Source organism: Calonectris borealis, chromosome 2, assembly GCF_964195595.1.
Source record: "Calonectris borealis chromosome 2, bCalBor7.hap1.2, whole genome shotgun sequence".
Classification (NCBI taxonomy): Eukaryota; Metazoa; Chordata; class Aves; order Procellariiformes; family Procellariidae; genus Calonectris; species Calonectris borealis.
The window spans coordinates 111673725-111694548 of NC_134313.1; the positions used below are offsets into that span (position 1 = coordinate 111673725).

Below are 20824 nucleotides of genomic sequence, written 5' to 3' on the forward strand. Positions count from 1 at the left end.
GTGGCACAATTACTACAGCAGCTTTCTCCTGCTGGCCTACTGTTGCTATCCCCTGGAGATCCAGCTTTGGAGGAATAATCATCAACAAATGCCATTCAGGCATTCGCCTCTCTCCTGAGATTCACAAAAGGGTGGTGAGGTGCATGTCTGTGTGCTTTTCAATGTGAACAGCAGGCACCGAATGGTGACCACCCAAAGTATCTGAAAGACAATGAAACACAACCTGCACCTGAAGCAGGAGTGACCTGAAGTGGATGTTTTCAAACCGTGAATTTCCTTCAGAGCTGTTGTGCTCAGGTATGATGCACTTTAATCAGAATTTGGAAAGAGTACAAACAAAAACATGGATAGGAAAGGGAAGTATGGTTTATTGGCCTTGCCTAAAACTGAGAGGTAGCAGAGAGCTTGCCAGAGAAACGCACACTCTTATTACACTTGCTATAGCACACAAATTCCATTTATTAATATTGCAGCAGAGGAAGGTACAACTGTAATAATTTGCGATTTCAATAATTTATATCAATACACAATTCATGAATTCTGTGTTTGCACATTTGGAGAATGCTACAGCTGAAGAGGATCTACTGAAAATGTAAGAGATGAGTATTTCTAATCACTTCCATGTTCTTTTCAGTTCCCTGGAAGAACAAGACAGCTATAAAATGCAAAGATCCAGGTAATTCTTGACATTAAAACTGCTGCAAAATACATGAATGAATGCAGGTCATAAAACAAGAAAAAATTACCCATGAACCTCTGTGTTGAAAACAGTGTGTAAACACTGAATTTTTAGCTCTTGAGTCTGCAGATATGTTTTCCTATAGCGCAAAACCAGCTCCATTCAAATGAAATCAGCAGCTCACTTTTCTTTGGTTTTTGTACTGCAGTACATATGTGTGTGTGTATATATATTTATGTCAGGTGCATAAAATACTTAGCTATCTATCTCTTCAATAGATTCAGTTTCCAAAGCAATGTATATCAAAATGCCATGTGATATGTAGTCCACCACAAAACCTTCCATGGACTCGCAGCAGTTTTGGGGCAATAGGACTTCACCAGTGGATGTGAAGTGAGGCATTCAGACGTGATGACCGGTAACTAGAAGAGTGGGGGAAGTGGGTCATTAACACACTGTAAATCTCAGTCTGAGGTATATAATGGTTCTTGGTATCGTTTGGGGATAGCAATGTCAGTAGCAAGAGACTTTTCTTCTGTTTTTTTTATTTCCATGTTTCAAAATTTGGGATGCTGGGGTGTGTTCTGATGAAAGCCCATTTTTGTGAGCATATAGAGGTGAAACACAGCTGCTTTAAATAAACAGGAAAATACATAAAATAAGAAATTAACTCAGCTGCTAGGCTGTCAGTTCATGGAGCCACTTCTGTCTAGCAAGCACGTAACCTTGTAGGAAAGCAGGGCAGAGTCTCCTCTGCTGGCAGACCAGGTATATTTGAAAAGACAGTGTGTCACCTGTCATGCTCAGTGGCAAGAGAGCTTTCTTTTCTGGACATAAAATGTAATCATTGCCAGAGGTAGGAACTTGGGCTTGGCTCTTTGATTTATTTATTTATGTTATTTGTCATGAAAAAATGACAAATTGAGGCAAACATCTTCAAAAGAAAATGGATGACCAGATGAGAAACAATAGTTGAAACAAGGTGGGGAGACTACAGTGGTTTAGATTTCTTTTGAAGAAAGATCTGGTTACAATTTTCTAGCTGTCAAAATTATTGATGGTTTAATTTGTAATTCTTTTTGTGCCAACTTAATTTTCATTGACAACATGAAAATTTTATGACTCAAAAATTACATTTTATTTTTATAGGTGATTTTAAAGACAATTTTTAAAATAAAACTTCAAAGCTCCTGTTAAACTGAATAATTCCTGCCTCAACTTTAACTAGCGTTTATATTCATATGTTTATGTAGACACTGAAACCAGTTTTAACACAATCAGATAATTCTGGCTGCTGTCATTTGTTATCGGTATATTGCCACAGTTACTCTGAAGAGTAGCAGAGGTGATGCAATTGTAAAAACCCACTACCATGCCTACTTTTGCAGTCACCACAAATGATAGTGCAACCGCAGATGGGAAATTTTCAGAAAGTTTTTATACAAGCATAGCTTGAATGTGTGCTGCTTCAGGAGAAACGGAAATACCCTGCTGAATGTTCTTTCAGTTCTTCTGTTAATAGAGGGTAAGAAAAGCCCCAAGAATTATTTATTGTTTGGGTATGAAAAGTGTCATTCAGAAACACAGCATCACAACGAGGGATTCTAAATTTATGTATATTTTTTCATCCAAAAAGGTAAACTATTCAACTCAGCCATCGAGGAGACAGAATCTGAATGATTAAAGGATCTTCTACTTGCAGAGAAAAAATAATTGACAGTTGCAATTTTTTTGTTTGATACAGCTCTGCCCAAAAAAATTTAGAAAAAAAATCCTGTTAGTATGTGTTGTTGAGAATCCTGTTTTATAATGCAGACACTATAAATTACAAGGAAATAAACAAAAAGATTCTAGTAATGTCCTTATCCAGATGAGCTGTGCTCTTATGATTAATCATGTCACCAGAAACCCATGTAATCTATAGCTGCCTATCTTTTATTTATCTGTTTATTGGGCTATCAAATGTTCCCATTTCATTAAGAGCTTGCTCTCTACTTAGAAGGTACTTAATATTTTGCATCGCTGTGGGCTTTCTTCAGGGCTCCATGCTCCATAGCATAGTAGCCCCATTTAGTTTCCGCTGTCCTCCAGGCAATGCCGTCTGTCAGCAGCTCTCCAGTTCCCACATCAGGGCCTTGTCACCTGTGAGGACAAATTTCTGATTAGAAGGCCTTCATTAGGGGCTATACTCTTTTCATTGTAGGAGCTCTGTACATAAGGGTAGACATTCTCTAAAAACCTGAATGTCCCCTTTCCCCCTGTAGCACCTAGCATGCGCCAACTAACTGACAGTGTGAGGATGTCCCTACCCCAGGGGAAACCTTTCTATCTTGAAAAAAAGGAGAGGATTTCTAAGAGCAATTCAATGTATTTTCCTTCAGGGTATGGTACTTTCCAGAAGGAAGTTCGCAGTCAAAGCCCTAGGCTTGCTCTGTAGGGGAGAGGGATTTCCAGAGGGCAGATCTGAGCCACAGCTAGGCTTACTTGTTCTCTGGAAATGCCTCTGTGTTTCCCCCGACTGTAGTAGGAGCCTAAGATGATCAAAGTTACAGCAGAGGAGCTGAGAAGTGGAGCAACCAAAAGGGTTTAGTTTGGCAGGAGAGCTGCAAGGGGGGGTAGGCAGCAGAGGGGCAGCAGCCTCTGATCAGACGCATTGAGAAGTGACAGGCAGGCGAGTTGTTCTGAGTGTTAAAGGAGAGGAATTCACAACTGGAAATGATTTTTTGAAAACTTTAGTGAACTTTAAAAAATGTGACTTGAAGGATAGAACAAATAGGACAAATACATCCTATGTTCCTACCCTTCATTCTTCCAGGTCACAAATTATTGGTCTCTAATTTTTGTGTATTGTCCTGGTAGCTGACATTTTCAGAGGAAAAATTGCCAATTTGTAAGGAAGGAAAAGGGAAGTCAGGAAGGAAGAACATGGAGCCAAAAATACCGCAGGTGCCAAGAGATATGGAAAGTGAGTAGCGGTAGAGGAAGAGTTGAAAGAGCAGAGGAAAATTATAAAGCTATCAAATTAATTTGATAAAATTTTACCAATTTAATTTTCTTTTCAAACATGAATATGCATAGGATGCATGATATTTGTGTGCACATAAGTAGGATACAATGCATAGGATGCATGACATATGTGTGCACATAAGGAAGATAAAATCAAGGACAATAAAATCTGTCACCTCCCAAGGCTGTGTTAGTTGTGCATAAACCTTTTTTAGTGAGATAACCTGTTCTTAAAAACCCCCATTGATGAAGGACCCCCAGTCTTGCCTGGCAGTGTACTACACTGTTTAACCATCATTATTTGTTTTCCTAATAGCTAATATAAATCTTACTTGCTACAGTTTAAATCTATTCTTTCTTGTCCTATTCATTGTGGAGAAGGAGAAGCAGGACATGCTTCTCTTCTTTGCAACAGCCTGCTACATATTTGAATAGTTACTGTGCTAATTCTAAGCATTCTTTTCTCTAGGCTTTACAACCCTCACTTATTCAGATGTATTTCCTAGGCCACTGTTACGCCCAGCTGTTTTCCATCTTGATTAACGAATGCGCTCAAACTGCCCAGAAAACTCCACTTGAGACCATCTATCTCAGTTTCTGAGTGATGTGAAAATCCGTCCTTATGCTGACAGGCAGCACTCTCGTTTGCATGTCCCAGGGTGATGCCTACCTTATTTGTAATAGGAGACCACTGTTGATTCACCTCTTTAAAATCTACTCTAATACCCAGGTTTTTTTCCATGGTTACGCATATAACTTCCTGTCTTATAGGTGAAACTGACCGTTCCTGGCAAACTGTATCTTGTAATTCTTGTCACGTAATTGCCCTAGTTTTTTCTAATTCTGGTCCCAATCTCTAGTGTGCTTGCAGCTACATCCACCTGGAGCTCATCGGAAAATGTAATAAGCGTATTCTCTATTCCATCATTCTTGGCACCTCTGCAAACTCTGACTGGGCCCAGGACAAACCCCTGTAACACCCCTTGATACGTCTACATCAATAGCCAGCCACTGTAATTACTCTCTGACTATCCTTTTCCAAATATCTGTGTGCCCACCTTCAAGTAGTTACAGCAATGGAAGCTTCCAGGAAGCAATCATGCATCTTACACAATTTTTTCCAGGACGCCCAGTTCAGCTTCAGCTTTCATTTTTGGCTGGACTTCATAATGAACGTTGGTATTTGTACAGCTGCCTTCTATCTTCCTGGTTGGCTGAATAAGGGCCTGATTATTTTCCAACAACTTTTGTAATTACCCTTGAAGAAGTAAATTGCTATCAGTTATGTACAGTACATCTGTCATTATGATAACTGTTCCTCTCTTCATAGTATTTCCATGTGGGCTTTAACTGGCAAGCTTTTGTAGCTTGGCAAAGATTTCATGAACTCCCTGTCTGTGCTCTGAAGAACAAAGAACAAATTTCAAAGACAGGAAGACAACACTAACGAGTATAGCTGCTACTCACTCACTATAAAGGGGTCTCTCACTCGTAACATGCTCTGGATTTATGGTTTGTTTGGTTTTTAAAAGTCTCTTTACTGATGCATGACATTAGCAAAAACAGGGAAAACTGGCTTTTCTAGCATACGCTTTTCTACACACCCACCTTTATTTGGATAAAAAAGGCAGCAGAGAGCTCTCATAAGGCAACTTCATATCCTTTCCTATACAAACTGCGCGTACCTTCAGAGTGCGTTGTTTCAGATGGCTGGCTGGACTGAAAGTTTCTGCTTGTGATGTTAGATGGCTCTCTGTGCCTGCTCCCACCTTGGAATAACTAACTTCTCAGAAAATACATTGCAAAAATGTTATTGAGAACAGTTTAGAAGAAAAATGCCTGGAAGTGTATTAAAGCATAGATAGCACCTTGTAACAAAGAATCCAGGCAAGTAGCCTGGATTTAAAACTCAGGTAGGTTTAAAAGGTAGAGTTGAAGGAAATTATGATCCCATATATGCAGCATTGTACATCATGACTAATATAATTAGAGGTCTTATTTCTCCATAGACTAATCAGATTGTAACAAATCCTTACAGAATGCAACACCTTCCAATCTGATTCTCCAAAGTGTTAATTAAGCTTCCTTAAACTCTTGGGATGTCCTTCTGTTTTGTTGTTGGGTTGTTTGTTTTTTTTTTGTCGGGGGTGGAAGGGGACTGTTGTTTGCTTGTGGTTTGGTTTTGTTTTTTTGTAAACAGAGGTAAAAAGCTTTGCCCAGAATTCTTACATGGCTTTAGAACTATGGATAAAAGAGCTCTGGTATTGTGATCGTTAATATCCAGCTAAATTCATCAGAGTGCATTTCCTTTTTCTGAAGTGGTAGCATTGCATTAATTTGCTTTTTAGTTTACCATAGCAGTAAAAGTGGTAAATACATTATTTTTTGAAGTATGGGAGAGTCTTCATTTCAGAGACCATTTAGGCATTGCTTATTTAGCAATCCATAACTTGCCATTTGCATCTATCTCCATTTATGCTCTGCAACAGAATTAACACTGCCTCGATGCATCCTTGAGATTTAGGTGATGATAGTGGTTCTGGACTATAAGGGCACTCCTCATTCTGAGTCACGGATGAGAACAACAGAAAATGGTAGAGAAAATATATTGTTGTAGGCACCAGCTCTTTGATAAGATATACAGGAGGAATTCTGACTGCTGTTAGGCACTTCTACTGTCACTTTTGAAAAATGCAAGATTATTCTTCCTCATGACCAGGGACTTCAGATCTAATAACTTTATTCTGCATGCAGTTATACTAATCTTTACCTATTTTTTATCTAATTCTTTGGTTTGTTGCTTTTGTTTCTTTGCATCAAGTTGCAAAGTAACTCTGCATATTGTTCCAGATGTGGCTTTATTTTAGTGGTAAATACAATAATGCATAGGTGATTGATCAGTTTTTACAAGGTATTGGAATTTTTTGCATCTAGAACATTTGCTAAAGTTCAGCTGGTGTTTAACAAAACTTTCAATACTCGCTGTTCTTTACTTCTGCGACAAGGGAGATGTGTTCTGAAGAGAGGTAGTTGACTGGGGACTTGGTGGAACCTATTTACATTGATTTGGATGAGTTTTGCCAGTTTTAACAAATACCAAATTGCCTTGTGTTTTCTTGCTCCCACTATTCTCATGGCAACAGAGAACTCTGACTCATGATGCTGATCTGAGGGTCCGCCAATTATTTTAAATGCGAAACAAAGGACCAGATCTACTACTTTCTCATTTTTCTCTTTTTCCTGCAATTGTTGCAGATTTTTTCTCTATGTTAATTTATGCAGTGCTTTCTTGACTTCCCTCCCCTTGAAGCACTTGCCTTAATTTCTCTCAAAAGTAATTACTCTTCCAGAAATGCCACTTGCCCCATCTCTTCCTGCACCAGAATCTCCCTAGGTTTTGAAACTCAGGAAACCTGGTTTTGAAAACACCGGACAAATAACTTCAAAGTTTTTATGAGGAGAAGAAAAAAAAAAGTCATTGGATCACGGAAATACATACACAAAGCTATTTTTGAAACTATTTATTTGTTTGTCCTCCTCCTTGGTGAGGAGAAGGGAGCTATGGTGGTTGCTGACAGAAGAGGTGATGTAATAAAGTTAAGCGTGGAGACCAAACACAAAAGATTAACAGAAGCAAAGCAGAGGACTGAGATAAGTTCTTTAATTACAGCAAATAGATTGTTACACCACAAGTTACTCTCTGCAGAAGCTATGAAGTAATTTCAAATTATAAGTGTACAGGACTATTAAGATTCCCTCTTCTTGACTGAGAGCAAGGAGCTTAACCTTGGTTCCTTCTATTTTTCAAGAAACTCTTACTGAGTTATAGAAAATCCTTTAACAGATGTTTCTTTTTTTTTTTTTTTTGAAGCTGTTAGCATTTTGCCTAAAGCACTTAACAATTCATCAATTCATTGGAGTACAGACAAGAAGCTAGGTCTCCAGCTGAGTACCTTAGTAGGAGGCTTCAGTGTTATTGCGCTACCCAGACCCTCTCCTGAACCAAACTTTGAGTGCAGGCTTAAGGAAGGGGTAAATTCTGTTTGGTTACTGTTGGAAATTTAGAGTTGATTAAACTGAGCTTGCTTTAAATAACCACTGAGATTAGAATCTGGTTCATGATCTGCTCATATAGGAACACGTTTTAAAAGATATTGGGAGGAGGATTAATACCTTCCCAATAGTCTTTGGCAGTGGCATTAGCATTTGTAAGTAAACACTAATAAAATTGAAAATTTAAGCCCACTTTTCATCACTGTATGGACACCACTTGCTGATGAGAAGTCACTGTGGAAATGAATAATAAGCAGGAACTGCCAAAATTTGTCTTCACTTGAATGGTGCCATGGTCCAATTTACACAGCTTCAGTAGTGGGAGACAAATGAGCAGCGATTATCATTTATTCTGTCAGGAGCAATGGTGGTATGAATGGCTCTGTCCAAAATAATCAGAGTGTTGGCTATAAGCCAAAACAAAGGGAAGAGCAACACATGGTGTTTTACAGATTTAGATAGTTGTATAGCTTCTGACCGTGGAAAAATCTGAAATGAATGGATGTGATGGAGAGCGGAGGGGGAAAAGACGTCCTAATACTGTCATTTGAGAAGACGAATAGCTGTGAGATCAGACTTCCTGGTGCATGTATCTTTAAAATACAAACAGCAATATTCTGTCTCTTGTATCCACTTTTTCTATACTCAGGAGAATTACACAGTGCTTTCCAGCCTTTTCTCCATATGAATCAAACACTCCCATTCCTGGACTAAATGGGAGATCTGTCCACTGATCATGTCCTGCTTTTTCCTCATTTCTAAGGTAGCGCTTAAAGCATGAAAGATTGTGTGAAAATATGAAATGCTTTAATCCAGTTTTTTTGTGGTTAGTTGCCTTTCTCTCTTTCTAACCTACCTGTTCTCTTTATCTAAAGGGATTGATACTTGGAAGTTGTCTTGAAGCTCCCACTGGATAGGCAAAGAAATGTTTTCTGATCCTGCAGCACTGGTAGAGTTCCTGCTAGATGGTACTGTTAATACCTGCTCTACATACATTCTGAATTTTCTTCTTGCCATCAGGCACCCAAAAGGAAAAGTTATACTGTGCTCCGCTGGAAGACTGGAAGTGAACACACTGAAATTTGAGCTCTTTGGGAAGGGCTGCAGTCCCATTGGATTGACAGCTATTGCACCCATTTTTGTCAGTTGAGGTGGACTGATTCGGAGGTTTCATTTCTTTTTAACTACCAAAAGAGCTTAGCAAAATAAGCATCACATTTATTATACAGTAATCCAGTACAAGAGTCGTTGATGCCCTATTCTGACAGAGTTCTTTACTTCGTAAGGATAGGAAAATCTTCCAGTAGGAGTGTTCTTCGCCCTATTTTAATTGGCATTGTAAGGAAAGAGTTTCAGCTCCCCAAATCTTCCCCAAATCCAGTGGATTTCTGAATAACCTTGGATTTTACATATTGCAGCCCTCTATGAGCTCCCTTCCATCATCAGAGCTCTACTGAGGATCTTAATTTGTGTAACCATTCTAGGAAAGGCTCTGAGCAAATTTTATCCAGCCTGAGGTGCTACACATTAAACAGTCTTGTGAACCCTGGAACTAATGAAGCCAGATTTCCTACCTCATTAAACGTACAGTTTAGCGAAGTTCTCATTACTATTGTTCATTTTTAAGTTAGTTTGTTAGATTTGTTCTGTCCATCCCTCTACAGAGTTGCAGATGAAGTTACTAAAGGGAGCTGTGTTTGCAACAGAAAAGAAAAAAAACAAATTATGAACTACTTTCTTTGCTTTTAAAATCAAAGTCAGTTGTGACAAGAGACAGACTTCCTGAGCATCACACCCACTGCATTGCAGAGATAATGTGCATGACAGCCATTGTGATATCACCTTGGGGAACAGCTCCAAACAGCCATTCTTTAACAGCCGTCTTATCTTCATACTGGCTGATTTATACATTAATTAATTAAATACGGCATAAATTGTAGCCTAGTAAAAATGATTCAGGCCATTTTAGGACAGGGAATCTGATTTTTCGCAATCACTAATAAAAAGCTACAGCTTTATGTCAACCTGACAGTACAGAGTCTCAGGACTTGACTGGGTTTGCCTTGGCCTGAGCTGGTTGTAGTTTGGTTAACGCTTGCCAGCAGCCACCTGACTGGTGCCTAAGCTGGATGGCTTCAGCTCGGTGAACCTCACGCACAGCAAAGGACTGACGGACCCCGTTGTCCCTGCGTACACAACAGCAACCCTTTGATTAAGTGAGGCTGTTGTGCAACTTTCAAACTTTGGCTGGGATCTGATGAAAAGGAATGAGACTGGGATGAGAACAAAACAAAATTACTCCCAAGCAGACCCAAGACTTAAGAGGAAGAAAATCCTACCATTAAGGTCCTCCCAGCAAGGACTCCAGAATGCTGATGATGTATTGTAACTCCCCACCACCACCGTGAGATGAGGGAGACTGAAATGGTCAACCTTAGGACCCAGATGTACAACAGTGAACACAACACCAGAGAACAGGATTGGTATTAGGCCGTTTTGTATAAAAACATGTAACTGCACCACCAGTGAAGCTTTTCTGTATTAATGAGATCATTCTTGACTGTTGGACTGCTAAAACAGTAACTTGAGTAACAATGAATTCTTAGCTCAATAGATAGATAGTGTGTTAACTTTTGCCCATAACAAGATTTTGATGCTAACAAAAAAACCCAACAGTAAATTCGGTGCACCATATTCTGCTGAATTAACATAGTTGCATTTGCATGTACGGTACCAAAACTGTAAGTTAATTTGTTTGACTATACAAACATATCAAATATACTATAGCAAAGAGACAGGTCTTGCAGCATATCTTGTCTGTCGAAGTGCTGAAGTAATTTTAGTTCCTTCTGGTTAGTTAAAACATGTTCTGATGCTAACAAGCTGATGCACCACAAAGCTTAGTGCCTTGCTCTCCAATTAGCGGAAGCCAGACATTATCCATGTCAAGGGTAAATTATCTTTCTCTATTCCTCGATATTCCTCGTCAACGCTTTAATTTACTAGGCCTCTGCCTTTCAAACCCAAACTCCATTCTCCCTTACTTGTGTGGAGTGCTAAAATCTTCATGCATAGGCAACTTGTGTGATGAGACTGATCGTAAATTCTTAATAAATCTTTTCTCACTTAGAAAGTGAGCTGTCCCAGGAGGATTCTCCAGTGTCTCATAACACTGGATTTTTCCTTCCTTCATCATGGCTTTTATCATAAAACTGGAAGAAACTTACCTGTTTCTCTGTCAGCATTGGTGGAAACTGAGCTGTAAATTCAGAAGTTACTAAGAATACCCAAATTCTCTTTCTTTGTCACCTTTCCACCTGATTTCATGTGTACAGATCCTCATGATTTACTTCACAGAATCTTGAAAAGCATCTTTTCCTTCGCAAAGCAGACTAAAACATCATTTTAACCTATCAAGAAATAGCACTGAGCTTGTTTCTTGTCCACGTATTCTATAAATAGGGTTTCTGAATAACGACAGAGACTTTCTGAAGTGTTTTCATACCGTTCTCTTCATTTGATTTGCTATTGAGTCAACATATTATCCTCTGATGGCAAGCTTGTATTCCAGCATACAGGATGCTTTTAAATTATCATAGGCACTAAAGAATGTAATGACTTATTATGGTCTGTTGTCCGCCTTTTGGTAGTGTATGTGTTATTTACTGTACTCATATTATTTACTTCTTCCTCACATCTGCCATGCTTTCATTGCCTTAATGGTCACAGTAAATACTTTACATTATAGTATGAGTGGTAAAACATATTCCATAGCGAGAATGAAGTAAATAACCCAATACTAGGTCTTTACTCTCTGATTTCTACAGAACTGAGGGATTTTTTGTTTTGTTTTGGTCTTAAATCTCAGGGCATCACTGTTGAAGTAAAATTCACCTCTAATTAAAATTGGCCTACAAGCCTTCTCCCTTTCCTTATAAAATATTCTTGTGTATCCAATTCCTCTACTTGGGGCATGCAAATCTACTACATTATAAAATCAGTTTCTCTAATGATGCAGCTGGCAAAAACAAAAACATAATTCACAGCCTGCAACAATTTGAGAGTGTTTTAACAGCCCTTCAACTTATTCTTTAAAGCAGTTTTAAGGTCATTGCTCCTCTGATAGATTTGCCCTAAAATAACAAACTTGGAGTAAAAGCCCAAGTATGAGGGAATGGGGTGCAAGGGGACAGAAAGGAAATAACTGCACTTTTTATAATTGTGGCCTGCATTAAAATTATACTGAACTGGGCCAGGAGTCATATCCCAGATTAAAAATCTTTAGGAAAGAGTTTCATCGAGAGCCAGCAGTTTTCTCCTCCCCGCAAAGAAGTTTAGCTTTTCTTGGGATTCACCATTTGCAGTCTATAGACTCAAGTGTAACACAGATTTCTTTAGCTTAGCATCTTAAGTAGGTGATATTTGCAAGAGCACTCCCTTCTCCACTTCTTGCCAAGGCAGGAAGTAATATTAATCAGTTTTGCTAAAGTCACTCTGCTTCATTATTTCAGGCAGGACGGCCATTGGGAAGACTCAAGGGCAACTCAACAGAAGGAAGAAAAACTTAGGGAGCAGCAAGGAGGAAAAGAAAGGAATGAGGAAACAAACATTAAAACGAGAGAAAACAAGAATAAAGTAAACACAAGGTACAGAGATACTGACCAGTGGTGATGTTCCGGTAAAGTATTACTTTTAAGCCTTTTAAATCTGAAATACTTTGGAGCATTGAGCGAAAGGAATTGCCTAAATACAAAGTTACACTAGTTTAAATAAAAACTGTCAGGTAGCATGGCCCAATGCTAACTAAACCAGCAAAATTTCATGTTTCAAAATATACTGATTTAAGACCTTGTATTTGTGAATCTATCCCAGTCTACACAACAGATTTCACAGGTAAAATTAATAAGCCAGTATAAGGCAGGCAAAAGTACATGTCATGTCTCCACAAGGCGTGCTTTGGATGTGATAAACCTCGGTTTACAAATTAACATGTGCTAACATCAACCTACAACTAAGTTCACCAGAATTTGGTACTTCTGCCATTGCAAGGCTGCCAAAGCTTGCTATTAGGCTTGGCTTCCCCTTCTGGCTTCGGTCCCACTTGCCACTTTTGCTATACAGAGGGAGAGAACACCCCTGAGCTCTGTGCTAGTAACTTTACCCATCTCTTCCTTTTTCCAGCTGTGCTGTCAACCTCCTGTCTGTCCTTCATGGTTCGTAGGCAGAACCTTGGAACATGAATAATAATGTTGCTTTAGTGATCTTCAGTGATTATACCCCCAAGACTGGGCTGATACATACTGAATCTCAATTTGAAATATCTTCCTCATTGGTATTTGGGTATCATGGTGAGAAACCTCTTAGCAATGTCCCTGATAGAATATTCCTACAGTGAAGCCTGGTCATGACTTGGCACTGTTGGGGAGGGAGTAACTTCAGCGATGGCCGAGGGAATTAAAACATCTGAAATGGCACCAAGCAAATGTGATAGGTATTGTGGCATACTCAGCACAACTTCTTAAAGGGAAGGCAAGGAAAAGCAGAGGTTCTGCAGGAGTAGAAATTTGCTGCATGTTTCATCAAATGCATGAGCAGCCCAGCTGGATGTGATAGTCTGTCTTAAAATGTAGGAGACGGATTTTCTAACGTGACGAGGTGCCAAAGGATGAATGCAATCAACTACAGCAAAAATCTCACAGGGTGCTAATCTGCATTTTAGGCACTTTGAAAATCTGACCCTAAGTCTTCAGTAAATGGCTGTCTGTTTTCTCATGAAGTAGGTAAAAAAACTCCAAACAACTAACTTGGTAAGTTTGTTCAATTCTGAATGCATTTTCTAGAAATTACTTTGTACGTTTGTACATACTGTACTGGTTTTTGTGCATGGAGTAGTTTAATGAACAGAAATACTTTTTGTTTTAAATTTTAGACATTTTTAAGTGAACACTATATGTATAATGCCTTTGCACTTTCTTAGACTGCACATACTCTTTATTAACATATTTAAGGTATATGCAGGATCACAGGTAACAAAACTGATGTAGATATTTTACATTTGATGTGCATACCACCTTAAAATTAAGCTCATTAAAGATAATATAATGATCCATTGGCAGGCCTTCAGCTGCAGACCTAGAGGTGACAGGCTATTTGGTGAACAATTTACTGAGTGTCTCACTCCCCCCTCCTTCTTAACCATGGGCATTGTAAGTTCATTCTATTAACCTTAATAGGTTGGCTTTCAAAGTGTTTTACTCTGAAGATTTAAACGTGAATTCTATCATATGTCAGCCTGCAGCTAACTTAAGCAACTAAACTAAAAGAAGATGCAATATATTTATCTATGTGCATATTTGTATGTATGTCCACAAGGAGTAGCATCTAATGCAGATGAAAAAATGATGTACTGTGTCCTGCATGATGCTCTTCACTGTAGGTGTTTCATTGTTCCATAGGGTCTCTCAGGAATTTTTCTTTCTCTCAATTAAAGAAGCATTAATGGCAGGCATCTCCAGCTAGTGAGTGTCTTTGCATGCACTACCTGAAAAAGGTTGTGGAAGTGAGAAGCTTGTTTTCCTCACGTAACTACTGCAGAAGACATATCTGAGGGCTGCCCTCTGTCCCAGCAGGACGTTCTTTTCTCTCCACCTGGGACCCAACGACAGAATTAGCAAGCAAGCCGTAACGGATTTAGCATTTGAGTTGACGGCAGGCTCAGGCAGCTTTGTTCAGACTAATGGGATAGAATAGCAGCCTTTATCTTTTCTCTATTGCTGCTTTTTAAACTGCTTATCAGGCAGTGCTGCTGCCACTTTTATGGAACCTAACAAAGACACTGAAGCAGCTGGGTGCCTCCCATCATTTCCATCCCAGAGATCCCTCAAAGTGGCTCCCCCTCACCATGACACTATCCCTGACAGATTTAGGTCCTTGAAGGACTCAACATTTCTTCCCTTACTTTGATGAGTTAGAGCAGTGGCTTGGAGAGGTCAATACAGCTGTAAATGTCAGCTACCAATGGCCCCACTTTTCATCACCCTTGCAGTCAGCACCACAGAGAATGCCACACGGGTCTTGGCCAAACTTAGCCCAGCCAAGACAGAAGTGACACTAATGATTCGTGAGCAGGTGCTAGCCCTGTTCTTACCCTGAGACACTATTCACCTTCTGATCTCCGCAGCCTTAGGTTCATGTTGACTGTGGCTGCATGCTCAAATGACTGCAGGTAAAGGTTGCCCTCTACAGTTTTACGAGACCACTTCATTCCCATGGGACAGGGATGAGAACCTGATAGACCACCCTGAGAAGCTACTGCAACTTACTTTCTCTCATTCTGAATGCAGTTACACATGGACATGACCAGAACCACAGGAAAGTATTCATCACACCTCAGCATCCCATGACATCCCATTTGTTCTCGCATCCAGTCCAAATGCACAACAATCATTTCCCAAATGCTGCCCCCTTGTCCCACCTACTGAGAGAGCTATGCCTGCCGGAGTAGTGCGGTTAGCAAGACTCGGGGTAAAGACAACGAGAACTAAAAACACATGCATTTTTTGGTGCTGTGGAATGCACTTACAAGAGAAATTAGACCGTGCTGGATACATGGTCCTGAGAGGAAAATGCGGAGTGATTCTCCATATTGGCTGTCCTGCACACAATGAGAGTCCCTCTACATGCCAGACAAAGTAAGACAATCCTTCCAGGCAGAATAAAATGCAGCATCTCACTGGATTGTTCCTAATTCTTAACTCTTCTTGTGCTGCCAGGAAACCACAGCAAAGGCCTCTTAGAAACTCCTACCCAGGTTGGTCAAACAGCTTGCCTAACACCTCAGCAATCTGCATAGCCTCCTGACTCCACAAAGTCGAGAATATAATCATAGCCATTAGACTGCGCAATCTCTGTTTACCGTTGTCCATAGTGACTTGATAGCAGCTGATCTGATGAAAATTCCTTATTTCTAAAAGTTATCACTTCAATACACAATCCTCTTTCCAAAGTTCACCTTTCATCCATCTTTATGACAGAATATTGTTGATGATCATAATAAATCTTCTTCTCAATTTGTATAGAATTGATTGACAAATAAATGCCATCTGTCTATTCATTAGTAATACAGATTTATTTGTATTTGGCTGTTGATCTCAGGTTGATTTAAAAGTGTGGGCATACCTCATTGATGCCATTATACAGATGAGGAAACAAAGGCATAGAATGCTACAAAACCAGATCTCTCACAGGTATGTTAGTTCCGAAGTCATTATATATACTTGACAATATGGATCCATGTGGTTTGATTCTGTCTACGCACGTCAGTAGCAGAGCATGGATTAAAACTCAGGTCTTCCAAATGCAACGTCCTGCCTGGTGAGCCACAGGATTATTATACCACTATTTTCTTCTGCTTTACTGTGTGACCTAATACAATTCACAAGGTTTATCTCCAGCCTGCTCTACACCACTACAGAAACAGATTGCACTAATATTATATTTTTTTACTGTATTATAATCTCTTCAGGACTTGAAACAAATGTGAAGTTGGCTCTATTAACTGTTCCAGGACCTGGACTTGAAGAGTGTGTGTGTGTTAGATTCTGTCTGCCTGTGCATGCTGGTGACTATTTGCAGGTCTTTTTCTTTTTTTCTTCTTTTCCTGAATGATTGTACCTTTCAAATTGGTGTTTGAGTTTTAAGGAGGTTGTGGGGACTTAAATTGTTGGCACAGGAGAATTGCAAGGATATAATGTCTATAATAAAGCATCCCATTTATCTACTGATGCCTGCATTTTTTGAATTATAAAGCACTTAGGGATGTTCAGACAATCAGACAGCTGAGCTAGCTAAACATCCCAACCTTATTATTCTGCATAAATACTGGAATAGGTACCAGAATGAACCATACCAGCCTGCTAGTTTTAAATCTGGGTTTATTTTAATATAAAGTTAAGCTGTGGAGAGAAGGAGAAAATATTCTTAACATTTACACGTTGCATGAATCCTGATTGCCAGCCTTGTACAGACTGTTCTGGTTTAGCAATAAAATTGGAATAGCAGGAGGAACAAATGTCCCCTACTTTACAAGCAGCTTCTTTCAGACATCACCAAGAGGGACCTCTGAAGGTACTTGGGTAGTTTTGATTCTACATACTTTCCAATCAAAAGGCTTCAGATACACATTGCCAATTACTGAAATCTGCCATAGTTTTTGAACAGTACCCAAAGTGCTTTTCAGTCAAGCGCAGAGGTATGACCCCTATTCTGATGAAGGATGGCAGAAGGGCAGCTGCAAGAAATAAAGCATTAAACGATGATGTCTGCCATTAGCAGACCAATTTGACTTTGGTCTGGGGGAGGGGCATTATGCTGTGAATGCTAGAGACAGGTCCTATCATTTTGTTAACAAAGTCCTTAAATACCTCTAGACCTTTCAGTCTCAACTAGATTGGGCTATTTGAAACAAGGAAAAAAATTCTGAAAGCAACTAATGCTACTATAAGTTAGCCTTGGCCGTATATCTGTACTGGGATATGCAGAGACTGATCATCCTAAGGAAGCACAGCAAACCCTGCAGGTTTTAGCCCTGTTGTATAAATTCCATTTAAATTCCCCTGCAATTCATGTTGACTTCCCCCTTCTTTCTTTGCTAAGTCCCAGATGTTCTGCTGTGATAAAATCTGCTGCCCTCCTAACCACCCTTCAACTCTTCCCATCTGATCAGTCGTGCTGATGTGCAGTGCTAGTCATGTCATAACTGCGCACTACAGAAGCTGCCCAACTGACTGCTTCTCTGAATAGTTTTCCTAAAGAAGAGGAAGCTACCTGGAGTCTTGATAAGAATAATTTTTACATATATAAATATATATATAATAGTATATATAAATTGCAGTTTCTCCATAGACAGACCATCATCAAGTCTGTACAAAATTAACAGAAAATGTATCAAGTGAGAGGCATGACTGGCTGGCTAGTTACCAGAGGAGGTTTAAAAGGTCTGAACACTCCCTCAACCTTTCCTGCCAATCATTCAGAAACTTCCTCGATCAGACAGCCTCATCTGTCACTCAGGAACTACATCTGCTTGCCTGTTTATTTTCTCGCATAGGGTTGAGGTCACCTGCCCTCCTTTTAGCTAATCAGAGGAGACAGCAGTAATCAAAGCACAAGATCAGTGCTCCTGGGATGTCTTTCCTGAATAGCCTCTCTGTATGTTCTTTTGCAAACCTTGCAAAGTAATGTAGGCATATACAACCAGAGAAAAAGAACAGGGGAGAAGGCTTTGGTTTGGTTTGGTTTGAGATCCAGATGAAGGAAAGAAATATTGCTGAATCTTACATGCTACTTGGAAAAAAGCGTAATATTTACTGAGGAATTTCCCCTGCGTGACAGGAAAAAACCGTCGCTAGTTCATTAAATGGTAGCCCTTCACGGGAAAATTCCACTGATGTTCTAGCACAGAGGTAAAGTGCAAAAGGTAGGTGAAAGTGCTTATTTTTCAAAAAAGTAAATCAGCCTCCGGACTGCTTGTTGTCCTTAAGGGACTATCCATAAGAGAACATGCCAGGCTGGGTGGAGTTACCTATTTTGCTTCTCTGAAACTTCCTCTACTAGATACCTTTGTTAGGCTCTGCTACACAGTATTAAATAGTTGTCAGGTCCTGCCTTAGAGATCAGTGCATTTCAGCACCAACTGAAGCTATTCCTGTGGAGTTGACTCTTAAAAAGAGCTTTATACTGTGAATGAGAGGTTTGTACCTGAAAGAAGGGGCAGTGAAAGAAAGCCACAGCTCAGGGAGAGAAAGTGCATCTGACTTGTTCGCCCCTTGCCTGGTTGTGAGCGGGCTGGCAGTTTGCCGTACCTTGCAAACCCTTGTGCATCTTGAAAGGATTTAAAGGATACCAGTGCCAGCCTGCTCTCTCAAGACTGATTTCTCTTTGTAATGCTATTGTTGTGATGAATCATGCATTACTATGATTAGCAAAGAGAGGTACAATTACTTTTTTGCAGCAGTGTCTGGTAAAGGATAGCCTGGAACCCCAGGCCTGACACAGGTGGAAAAAGCATCTTGTCAGATATGAAGAGAATGGATAAATGGAAATTGTTGCATTTACAGAAAAAAAAAATGTTGAAAAGGAGCAGAGGAGCACAGGTGGAGGAAGACTTGTAAGTGAACACTACCAGGAACAGGGCCATGTCTGAGATGGGCCTTCCCTCTGAGCAAGTATGGCTGTTCTCATGCATAAGAAGCCACCGCTGCTTATCAGCAACTACTTGTACCAGATGGTACCCCCCAAAAACAAATTAAAAAAAATGTACAGAGACACTGACAGATACTGAAGAAAAGTAAGCTATCCTGGAGAAGGTTTAATAATTTTGCCTAGCAGTAGGAAAGTGCCTGGCAAAATTGAAAGGGGGAGAAAAAAAAAGACAGAGTGGAAGAGGAGACAGTTAATTAAGAGGAGGAGAGCACAGGCCAACTGCATGGTGGTCCCCCCATGGTCTCCCTTTTTGGGAGGGAGGGCAAGCTGCTTCTTCCTAATGCTGGTTGTTCTTAACCTGCTTAAAGAATGATGCTGAGATGATACCAAAGTCCTAATAGCCTTTGAAATTCAAGTTCTCAGTGGAGAGGGAAGAAAACTTGCAAATGACACAAAAGTGAAACAAAACATTTTCTATTTCGATAGTGTAAACGACTGATCTCTTGATGTCCTTAATATCTTTTCCCTGTTTCCCAATAACCTCTCATTGGGAAGACACGAATGCTACCAATGCTTCTGAATTTCTATCAATCTTTGTAGACAAAAATTACTTGTAGAGTGCAATCTCTTACAGGTGGCAGAGCAGCTTATCTGAAAGGTCCAAAGCAAAGGCTTAGCACTTGCACCATTCAGACCAAAGGTGCACCTACAGCCATTGCAGGCTTGTGTCATCATGCAGGATAAATGTGGCCCAGCCTCGCCTAAACACTTAAGTCACTCAAATCCTGAGCGTGAATCTCAGACTAACAGCGCGGACAGAGTAGCAGGCTGACGTGTTGGTCCCACTTCTCTCCCGTTTGACGGGAAACCTTAACCGAACATTCTCTTTTTTTCCGAACACCTCTAAAACGAGACCTCATCCTCCCGCCTTGCCCCACCCCAGGGTGCCTCAGTGGCGGGCACGCTCCAGAAGGCGACCCAGCGGCTGTGTAAGGGACTCGGCGGACCCTCTCGGCCGCTCGACTGCCGTGTTGCAGGGGTGGCGACGAACGGACCGGCCGGCGCTGGGACAGGGTGGCCGCGGGCTGTGCTCCTCTGCTGCCCTCTGCTGCGGGGCCCCGCAGCAGACCGACACTGTGTAGGTTTGGCAGGGAGAAAATGGCCGCCGCCATCCCGGATAGGGGGTACCTGCACGCAGGGGCCCGAGGTTGGAGCTGCGATTTTCTCTTTTCAGGTTCGACAGGCGGGAAGCTGTTAACGACTTTTGAGTGAACTCTTCCGTACAGGATCTCAAAGCAGAACACTTCTAGCGCGGACAGTGACTTGCCAATTTTGTTTTGCTTTTAAAGAAAGTGTCTATCATTCTTTGCCCTAAGGAACCCCTCCGTACGCTAGATGTAATGTTTAATAAAAAGGAAGTCCTCCGCGGCCGCTTTTTTGTTTAGAAAATTAAAAAGCGAGCACACCACCTCGTTTCCTCGCGTTGTAGCTGCCCTTCGCGGCCTCCCCAAACGCAGCTGTAACGAGGTCGGCGTTGCTCCGGTGCCGGACACGCCTCCGAGAGGCGGTGGGAGCCGCTGGGCCCAGCCCCGGAGGGGCCGGAGGGGAGAGGTAAAATCCCGCACCGCGAGCAGCAGGGCACGGCCGCCCCCCGGCCCGCCTCCCTCCCCTCAGGGTCCGCACAGGCGCGGACGGGGCGGCGCGGGGCTGTCTGTGTCTGTCAGTCCGCCCCCCCGCCCTCAGCAGAGGGCCGAGCGGCCGCGGCGCGGCCAATTAGCGAAGGCGTGGCTCGGCCCGCACCCGGCGGCGCCGCCGCCGCTCCCTCCTGCCCCGCCTTCCCGCTGCTGAACCCATCGCCGAGCAACGGATCGCGGCGGCGATCGA

At 41.0% G+C, this 20824-nt stretch overlaps 1 long non-coding RNA gene across 1 annotated transcript; it reads right to left on the minus strand.

The window, feature by feature from the left end:
* Positions 1-439: 439 nt before the first annotated feature.
* Positions 440-20759, minus strand: LOC142079184 (uncharacterized). Its single transcript, XR_012672561.1, has 2 exons — positions 20410-20759; positions 440-2821 (listed from the first exon to the last, which is right to left on the minus strand). It is a non-coding gene; the product is annotated as an uncharacterized LOC142079184 (long non-coding RNA).
* Positions 20760-20824: the final 65 nt, after the last annotated feature.